This window comes from Gossypium raimondii, chromosome 6 (assembly GCF_025698545.1).
Source record: "Gossypium raimondii isolate GPD5lz chromosome 6, ASM2569854v1, whole genome shotgun sequence".
In the NCBI taxonomy this organism is placed as follows: Eukaryota; Viridiplantae; Streptophyta; class Magnoliopsida; order Malvales; family Malvaceae; genus Gossypium; species Gossypium raimondii.
Window position 1 is genome coordinate 16,006,260 of NC_068570.1, and position 9,755 is coordinate 16,016,014.

At 35.0% G+C, this 9,755-nt stretch overlaps 1 non-coding gene across 1 annotated transcript; it reads left to right on the top strand.

Annotated features, from left to right (window-relative positions):
* Positions 1 to 9,406: 9,406 nt before the first annotated feature.
* Positions 9,407 to 9,513, top strand: LOC128041973 (small nucleolar RNA R71). Its single transcript, XR_008197182.1, has one exon. It is a non-coding gene; the product is annotated as a small nucleolar RNA R71 (small nucleolar RNA).
* Positions 9,514 to 9,755: the final 242 nt, after the last annotated feature.

The following is a 9,755-nucleotide window of genomic DNA, read 5'->3' on the forward strand; positions in this document are numbered from 1 at the left end:
ACCTCGTCTACCTTATGGTAACTTCCTAGGGTTGTCAATATTAGTGGTTTAAGCACATGTAATTCATACAAACTAATCCATCTTGAGAAACCCTAGATCCTCCGTTAATCACATCCTCATCCACTCGTTAATCTCCCCTAAGGGATCTAGCCACTCATGTATTCATAATCTCGACCTCAATTGAATAAATCATGTAAAGAACACGATTGATTCAGAAGAGAAAAGAGAATTGAGTAATCGTGGATTGAATATCGATTAGGGAAAGAAGTAGTAAATTGCTTGATTGGAATAAAGAATTTAATCGGATGCAAAATAAAATATAAACTAAAACATTTTAATTAAAGAGATAAACTCTTGAACCAAAACCTATTTTAAGAGGAAAAAACAAAAGAGTTATGAAAAATCGAAAAGAAAATAATCTAAATCTATTCCTAAACTACTAGGGTTTTTTATGGTGTCTAGGAAGACTTAGTTACATTAAACCCCTAATGTCTTATTTATAGAAATGTTGGTAGCCTAAGTTAGGTCTTCGGCATGTCCTATATCTTTGTATAAATTTTATTACGTAGACGAAAATAGCCTTGAATTACTTGGGCAAGACATCGACTTGTGTCGTGCCACACCCCTTGTGTGGCATGACATGACACCCAATTTCAACCTTGTGCCATTTGTTTGGTGCTTTGATATCCCAGGAAGCTTTTGCATCACTCCTCCCTTACTTCCATGTCAATTGGGCCTTTATATCTTCATCCTACACACTCAAATAAACGTATTAGCACAACCTAATGCCCGTGTCGGCCTATTGGGTCACAACACTTATAAAATATGTTAAAAATACTTATTTTATTAATATTTATTACTAAGGCCTAATTATCAAAAATAAAAAATATAAAATACTAAATTGCATAGAAAACTAGCTCTTTAAGTGTGAAATTGACCTGAATTAACTTCTATATTTGACGGTAGGTCAAATAAATCCACACTTAAGTTTTTGCTTTTCCTCAAGCAAACTAACCCAGAAATAAAATAGAAACCAAAACTAAAACTGAAAGTAGGAAATAATCATGCACAGAAAGTAAAGTGTACTTGAGTCGACTTGATACACGAGATTGGATCGGAGCATCGACACTAAGAAGATCTGCCTAAATATATAAATCTATCTAGAAATTTAAATAATTCAAAGTTATTTACATCTAAACAGATCAATTTAGTAATTTACAAAGTAAACAGGTTAAAGAGAATGAAATATATAACTCTATCAAAATTTATATATGAATATAGTATTTATTTTTGTGGAGTATAGTCAGTTCGAATATTTCTTTCCTACTTGGTTTATTTTTCTCCATGCTTTAAACTCTAATGCAATAATATTTCCCTAATAGTCCCTTATGATTTTTTATTTGTGCCAATACAATCGAGATTTTTCTTGGGCACTTTTCATAAGGGTTATACTATTCATATTGCATTTTTCAAAACCGTGAACTTTAATGAGTTTTTCTTTTAAATTGAACATCTTATAGTTCTACAAATATAATTACCTATTCTTATCTACATTTATCACTTGATATATTTACATTCTATTAAACTGAACTAATTAGTCTAAATATAAACCTAAATTATTTAATTTTAGGCTAGATTTACAATTTAAACAAACAACCTAGGTATATGCTCCTAACCAATCACTTATATTTCTACAAGCTCAAGCACAAACATGCAATTAAAAACTAAAAACTACTAAAAACAAAGAAAATAAAATAATTGAAAATAAAAGTTTTAAAATTTTCCTAAGTCAATCCCCACACTTTATTCGACACATTGCCCCTAATGTGCAACTAAAAATATAAAGGAAATATGTTACTCGATTGGTGTGATACGTACCATGTCAATTGGTGGGACTACTTCTCCTTTCAGTTTTGGCTCGTAATGGTATTACCGTCACAAATTGTGGGGTTCCTACAACGAAAATTTTAAAACACACAAATATATTTGGAAAATATTAAACTTTAACTAATTAAAACTAAAGAAAAAATTAAAAAATCATCCAAAAATAAAGTACAAAATCTTGAATAAATTGTTCATAATTAATCAGAATCGACGTCAGACTCTTCCACTAGCTTCCAAATTCTCCTATTCTTTTGCTTGAATAGTCACCTTTATTGTTTTCGTTCGAGGTCGATACACGATTGTTTTTCTTTCTCGTTGTTGCTTCCCTCAGGTTATTATCTCTTGTAGTTTTGCCTTGTTTTGTAGTATGCCTTCTGCTCAATGTTGATCTCAAAATTATGCTCTTCATTTGGTTTGTCATATTCCCATTCGCAGTTGTGTTGTTGAACAGTTGTGGGTATGGTGCCGTCCATAGAGTAGTTTTTATGCCATACCTTCTTGCATAGTTTTCCGCAATTGGCTTGATATAGGTAATGCCCTACACCATATATTCAACATGTGCTCGAATGTAGTCCTCTCTTAATGTAGTTTGCTCTTTATTGTTGTCGATAGCTTGCAATAGATTTGTGGGACTTTTGGTCTTGGAGAGGTTTCCCCTAGGGGGTTGCGATGGCCATCGAAAGTATTTAATTCCATATTTCTCAACTGCTTAGGTTGCCAACTTTCCACGTTCTTGGTTGCATGCGGCTTGATATTCCAAGTATTTTTGTATTCGCATGATCGTTTCTTCCCATGTCTACTGCTGTGATTGCGATACACTACTTCTTGCTTATCTTGTGTCTATATGTGGTTTGAATGGCTGTGAGTTTCCGTCTATGCTTCGTCTTGATACCATTCAGTGTTATTTCACAAATAACTGATTCACGCTTGGTAGGGGAAGATGACTATACTCGGGGGGAGAAATAATTAATGTTTATGGATTGGAGGGTATTGGCTGCTAATAAAGACATTATATAGAGGTGTCATGGGGCTAGAATTTTCATGCAAACTTGATAAATATCTTCGAAGATCATGTCGATCGAAGATCGAAGAGTTTCTGAAAATGGTTTGCATGTTGTGCCACAAGGGGTGCTTGGCGTGACACTACAACAAATTTCCCCTTGTTTGTATTGAATTCAATGGTGTGTCGCGCCATAGGTATGGTGTTTGTGACACGACGATAAAATTCATCATTTTTAGGCTTACAGGGGTTGTTTCGAGCAATGGAATAGTTGTTTGATGACATGGCTTCGATTTGGTCTCTTTGAGACTTGTAGAAGGTCCTCGATTTCCCGTATGTGCACCCTACTAATGTCTAACTCCTAAATTGCTATCGGAAACCTTTTTTTCTAGTAATTATAACACAAAAAAGTCTAATTCCTACATCTAACAAACTAAAAACAATTTAGTATACTATTTTACAATTTAATTGATTTCGATGGTTAAAAATTATGTTGCATTGCCGAAGTTGTCCGAAAATTCCTTGAGCTTTACCATCGACTTCAGCTATCGGTGTCACCCATCTCGACTCTTTTAATTGTCTATCCTTCAACAGAGTCTCGCCATTTGTCTCTTTCTCTCATCTTGTAATTACCTACACTTGCATAACTTTTAAAATACCTTCGATTGAGGCTATTAGGGGTTTTATTGAATAAAGCATAATACTCCTCCTTACCTAATCCCTCACTTTGGGAATCATGAATACTTTTGAACACTTCTATTTCATAATCGATCTTTATAACTAGCTCATTTTGCTCGAGATCGATAGTTGATTTAGAAGTGGCCAGAAATGGCCTACCTAACAAAATGAGGATTTCTCGATCTTCCTCAAGGTCGAGGACTACAAAGTTGACGGGGATTATAAATCCCTGTACCTTAATGAATACATCTTCTACTACACCTTTCTGGTGCACTAAAGGTCTATTGACAAGTTATATCATTATTTAGATCCCCGAGTCTGAGTGTTCGATAGACCTATAAGGGCATTATATTTATGCTAGCCCCTAAATTGTAAAGGTCTTTGCTAAAATATCGATCCCTTATCTCTATTGGGATTGTAAAGCTACCTGAATCTTTTAAGTTTAGGGGTGTCTTCTTTGTAATTAGAGCGCTACAAAAGCATCGATGTTAATTTGCTTGCCATTTTTCATTTTCCTATGCCATTTCATGGTTTCCTTTAAATATTTGGTATATTTTAGTAATTTTTCTACGAGTTCTAATAGCGGAAAATTGACATTGAGGGATTGAAATAAATTAAGACAATTTATAAAATCTACCTTGTCCCTCTTTTGCTTGTCCTCTAGTCTCATCGGGAATGATACCTGTCTTGTGCTCGAGTTTGACATTATTGGATCAAAAACCGGTTCATCTACCTCCTCAATTGGCTCATGGTGCTTAGCTTCCTCCTCCTCCTCTGTGGGTTATTTGATGTCTTTCGAGGTTTCCTCCTTTTCATGGACGGGTATGATTGAAGAATTTAATGCCTCACTCGATTACAAAGCACCCGCCTTTGCATTCTCCTGCCCATCTCTCTTAGGATTGTTCTCCGTGTTGCTGAGGAGACCTTAACCATTTTGTTTCTGAAACATTGTCATTAATTGGCTCATTTGGTTACAAAGGCTATCCATTCGAGACTCGAGTTGTCCACATGTAGCTTGGACTTGTCAAATGTCTGTCTTCATAGTTTACATCTCTCCCTCTAGTCGATCGAATCTTTGACCACATGCAGTGTGGTCATTCCCCATGACTCTTGGTTGTAATGGTGGAGGTAGGTAAGGAGGGTTCGGTTGAGGTTGGGCTTGATTCGTGCCTCCTTGATTACCTCCACCTAAGGTTTAGATAGTCCCTCCAACTAAAATTATAGGTATTGGAATAGGGATTTCCACACCTGTTATTAACGTAGCTTGCTTCCTCCGGTTGGTTATCATAATGTGGCTCCATTCTCATCGATTTGACGGGTGTCTCCAAATAGTTAAGCTTCTCTAATATTTATTGGAATTGATTATTGTCGATTTCTTCATTTACCAATTTCACCATTGGAGGTTGACATTTGTACATGAATATCTCATTAGGCCACATGTACAAATTCATGGCCATCTCTTTAATGATTTTGTAGGCTCGTTCATACATGTGAAACATGAGAGATCCGTTGGATGCTTTGTCTAAGCTAGACTTTACGTGTCTGTCAACACAGGTTTAGAATATTTGTATTTGAAGCAAACTTGCAGCCTGTGGTGTGGGAATTTTCTTAACGTCTTCTTGAAACACTCTCACGCCTCATACAATGATTCACCTTCAAATTGTTTAAAATTGGCAATTTCTAGCCTCAACTGAATGGTTCGACTAATCGGGAAAAAATATAGAGAAATTTTTTTGTTAGACCATTCCATGTGGTAATGGAACCCGATTCTAATGAATCCAACTAATCAGTCGCATTGTCGCACAAGGAGAACAGGAATAACTAAAGACGCACAGTATTATCGGATACCCTATTATACTTGAAGGTGTCACATAGTTGAAGAAAACGTTTCAAGTACTGATTCGAGTCTTCAACCATGTTCCCTTTAAATTGCAGCGTGTTTTGAATCATCTGTTTACTGGCCATCTTTATTTCAAAATTATTTGCATTAATGTCAACCGTTCTATGCTTCCTCAAACCGCATGTAGTTTAGGTGGAGCATACTCATGCAGCGTCTTCAGAGCCATTGGGATTTCTTCCCAATTATTTCCTTTTCTGCTCTCGTGGCCTTTCGAATAATGGGTTTTCCCAGGGTAAATTAGTTGCAATGTGTGAATCGTTGTTCATCGTTGGACGGTTGCGTCTAAGTATTTACTCCAGATCTGGATATGGTTCAATTGCAGTGCTGGAGCTTCGGGTCATAAACGACCTGAAAAAAATAAAAATAAAAGTAAAAGTAAAAAATAAAAATAAAAATTGTATCTATAAGTCATAATGTTCCTACTTATCCTATTAATTGTAAAAAAAATTATTTTCACAACTTATTGTCGAAACCTCCCTAACAACAACGCCAACAACTTGACCGCCTATAAATGAGTTATTGCTTATAGTTAAAATATAACACTAGACATACAAAAATTGAGAATTTTGGTATCTTAAAGTGTATAGGTCAAATTGTAATATACTTTTTTTACAACGAAATACTTGGAAGTATTCCAAGGATCGTGTCCAAGGAAGGATGAAATAAATTATGAAAATGTTTTTACAATAATAAGACTAAGTAGTAGTAATTAATTCCTATATTACGATAAATTATAAAATAATTTGATGAGATAAAAATAAATAAATAAGAAAAATAAACAAATGATAAAAAATGAATAAACCAGTCAGTAAAATTAACTCGCTTCAGGGTTTGCAACTAACGTTGAAAAGGGTTTTAAGGTGAATTAGATATCGATTAACCAATTATTACCTTTAGGCCTCTAATTAACTAATCGATCGGTTGATACACGCTTATCTCTTGACCTAAATTTTTCAACTAGGATAAATTACGATTTACTTGGTTTGACTTATATCCCGACCTCATCTAGGCTATGGTAACTTTCTAGGGTTGTCAATCTTAGTGGTTTAAGCACACGTAATTCATACAAACTAATCCCTCTCAGGAAGCACTAAATCCTTCTTCAATCACATCCACACTCACATCCACTCATGAATTTCCCCTAAGGTATTTAGCCCCTCATGATATTCATAATCTCGATCTCAATTGAAAAAATCATGTAAAGAACACGACCGATTCAGAAGAGTAAAAAGAATTGAATAATAGTGGATTGAATATCAAATGGGGAACGAAGTAGCAAATCAGTTAATTGGAATAAAGAATTCAATCGAATGCAAAAGAAAATATAAATTGAAATACTTTAATTAAAGTTATAAAATCTTGAATCAAAACTAGTTTCAAGAGGAAAAACAAAAAAAGTTATGAAAAATTGAAAAGAAATAATCTAAATATATTCCTAAACTACTAGGGTTTTTGAAGGTATTCGACACGTCCTAGGTCTTCGTTTCAATTTGATCGTGGAAGCAAAAATAGCTTCAAATTGCTTGGGTAGGACATCAACTTGTGTTGCGCCACACCCCTTGCGTGGCGTGACACGACACCCAATTTTAGCCTTTTGTTGTTTGTTTGGTGCTTTGACGTCCTGTGAAGCTGGTGCATCACTCATACGTTGCTTTTATGTTAATTGGGTCTTTATATCTTCATCCTACAGACTCAGTTAAACTTATTAGCACAACCTAAGGCCCGTGTCGGCTGATTTGGTCACGCTTCTTATAAAATGTGTTAAAAACACTTATTTTATTAATATTTATTACTGAGGCCTAATTACCAAAAATGAAATATAAAATACTAAATTGTATAGAAAGCATGCTCTTTAAGTGCAGAATTGACCCGAATTAACTACTACATTTGATGGCAAGTCAAGCTTTAGTAAGCTCGATTTAAGCTCGATCTTGCTAGTATAACATGGTTTAAGTGAATGATTGATAATAAAGGATTTTTTTGAAGAATTTATGAATTTAAACTACTTTCTCCTTTTTTGTTGTTTACTGTAGCATACCGTAAATCTAATATTGTGACGGGAACAAGTGAGGGGTGTTACATTTAGTGGTATTAGAGCTACAATTTAGTTGATTATAGGACTGAACATAGTGTGTACAGAGTCTAGAAAATACATGCCACAATAACTTGTGATAGTGTCATGCTATTTGATCCAATCTGAATTTGTTTTCTTATAGATATAAAGATGTCGACTGAATCAAATCGTACTATCATTGATGAAGCTGATAGCAATTTTCTGGCTTTCAATCAGGGAGCGAGTCATAGCATTCCTATTCCATAATTTTCTGAAAATGAGGCGAAAAATGCCTTCTTTGATTTGATGGGCTAGTGTTTTACCGAGTTTATGCAAACCAAACTTATGGTCTCGGAACCACCGCTCCTATTGTGCCTCTGATAGCACCTATTTTCCTCATAATACCAGAAGCTCACGTCGACCCTCGATTGATAAAATAAGGAAATATGGTGTTGAAGAATTTCGTGGAAAAATAGATGACGATCTGGCTAGGGTTGAGTATTTGATAGAGAATATACAGTGGGTCTTTGATGAAATGGTTTGTACACCTGAAGATTGTTTAAGGTGTGCAATATCTTTGTTGAAACACAATGTCTATTAGTAGTAGTCCACATTGTTAGCCATTGTACCAAAAGACAGAATTGAGTGGAACTTTTTAATAACTTAATTCCAAAAGAAGTATACAAGTAGATTGTATTTGGTCAAGAAAAAGAAAGAAGTATATCAGTAGATTGTATTTTTCAACATTTAAACTACCAATAAGACAAGGAATAGTAAACCTCCCTGGATCTTTAAGCTTGCTAGGTAGTTTGTTTTAGAGAATGGTTGAGCAATCCTTATTGAGCTCCATAGTTGACAAGTCATCTAACTTCTTTTTATTTGTTAACAACTCCTTTAAAAATATTCCATACCTTAGCATCTGTGAAAGGGCTTCAACAGAAGGTAAGTCAATATGCAATTTTTCCAAAAGTTAAAGAAATTTACCATATTTTTCTTTTATGCAGTCTTGCTTCAATATAGTTGGATATGGAATTTGTGGTTTGTATTCTCTAACCATTGACTTATGCTCTTTTTTTTCTTTCCTCAACCCCATCATTTTTCTCAATAACTTTTAGATTCAGCTTCTTTTTAGGCTCAACTAACCTTTCCACGCTTCGAACAGTGATTGTATGGACTTGTTCATTTGGGTTGGTTTCAGTGTTACTAGGTAAGCTACCTTGCTGTCTCTTTGAAACAAGTTTAGCAAGTTGTCCAATCTAATTTTCAAGCCCTTGAATCGATGCTTGCTAGTTTTTTAGAGTTGTCTCAGTGTTCTGAAACCTAGTTTTAGACACCGAAATATATTTAGCTAACATCTCCTTAAGGTTTAGTTTCTTTTCTTGCTAATAGGGTTGCTAAAAACCCGGAGGGGGCTGTGACCTTTGATTACCTTGACCACCCCAAAAGAAAATTGGATTATTCCTCCATCTTGGATTATTATTGCTGTAGGGGTTATTTTGAGGTCTAGAATTGTTACCCATAAAGTTGACTTGCTCATCCTCCATGTTAGAACCAAAGGGTAAAGATTCCGGATTGACTATCCCTGCTCCAATCACATCACATTGCATTACCATATTCGTCATGTTATTGCAACTCAAACCATCAATCTTTTTACTAAGTGCTTCCTCCTGACTTTCCAGCACTTGCATCTATATTAAAAACACTGGTTGCTTTAATTAGTTTCATTCTCATGACTTGCCACTGATATTTATTCAATGCCATCTCCTCAATGAACTTTTGAGCTGCCTCAACTGTCTTATTATTCAATGTTCTGCCGGCTGTTGCATCAATTAGTTGCCTAGTGGAGGGATTTAAACCGTTGTAAAAATTTTAAACTTGTAACCACAAAGGTAAGCCATGATGAGTACACTTTCTCAAAAGATCCTTAAATCTCTCCCATGAATCATATAATGTCTCCAAATCAATTTGAGCAAAAGAAGAAATTTCGTTCCTCAACTTAGCTATTTTAGCTGGTAGGAAGTACTTCAACAGAAACTTCTTATTCATCTGATCCCAAGTCGTGATAAAACCCCATGGAAGTGAATTCAACCACTGTTTTGCCTTGCTCCTCAAAGAGAATGGGAACAATTGTAAGCATGCGGATCTTCATCTTGCAACCCACCAAACTGAACATACTGTTGTACCATCTGAGTTGTTCTTGGCTTTAGCTCAAAATTATTTATAGCAATAGTCTGTCTAAC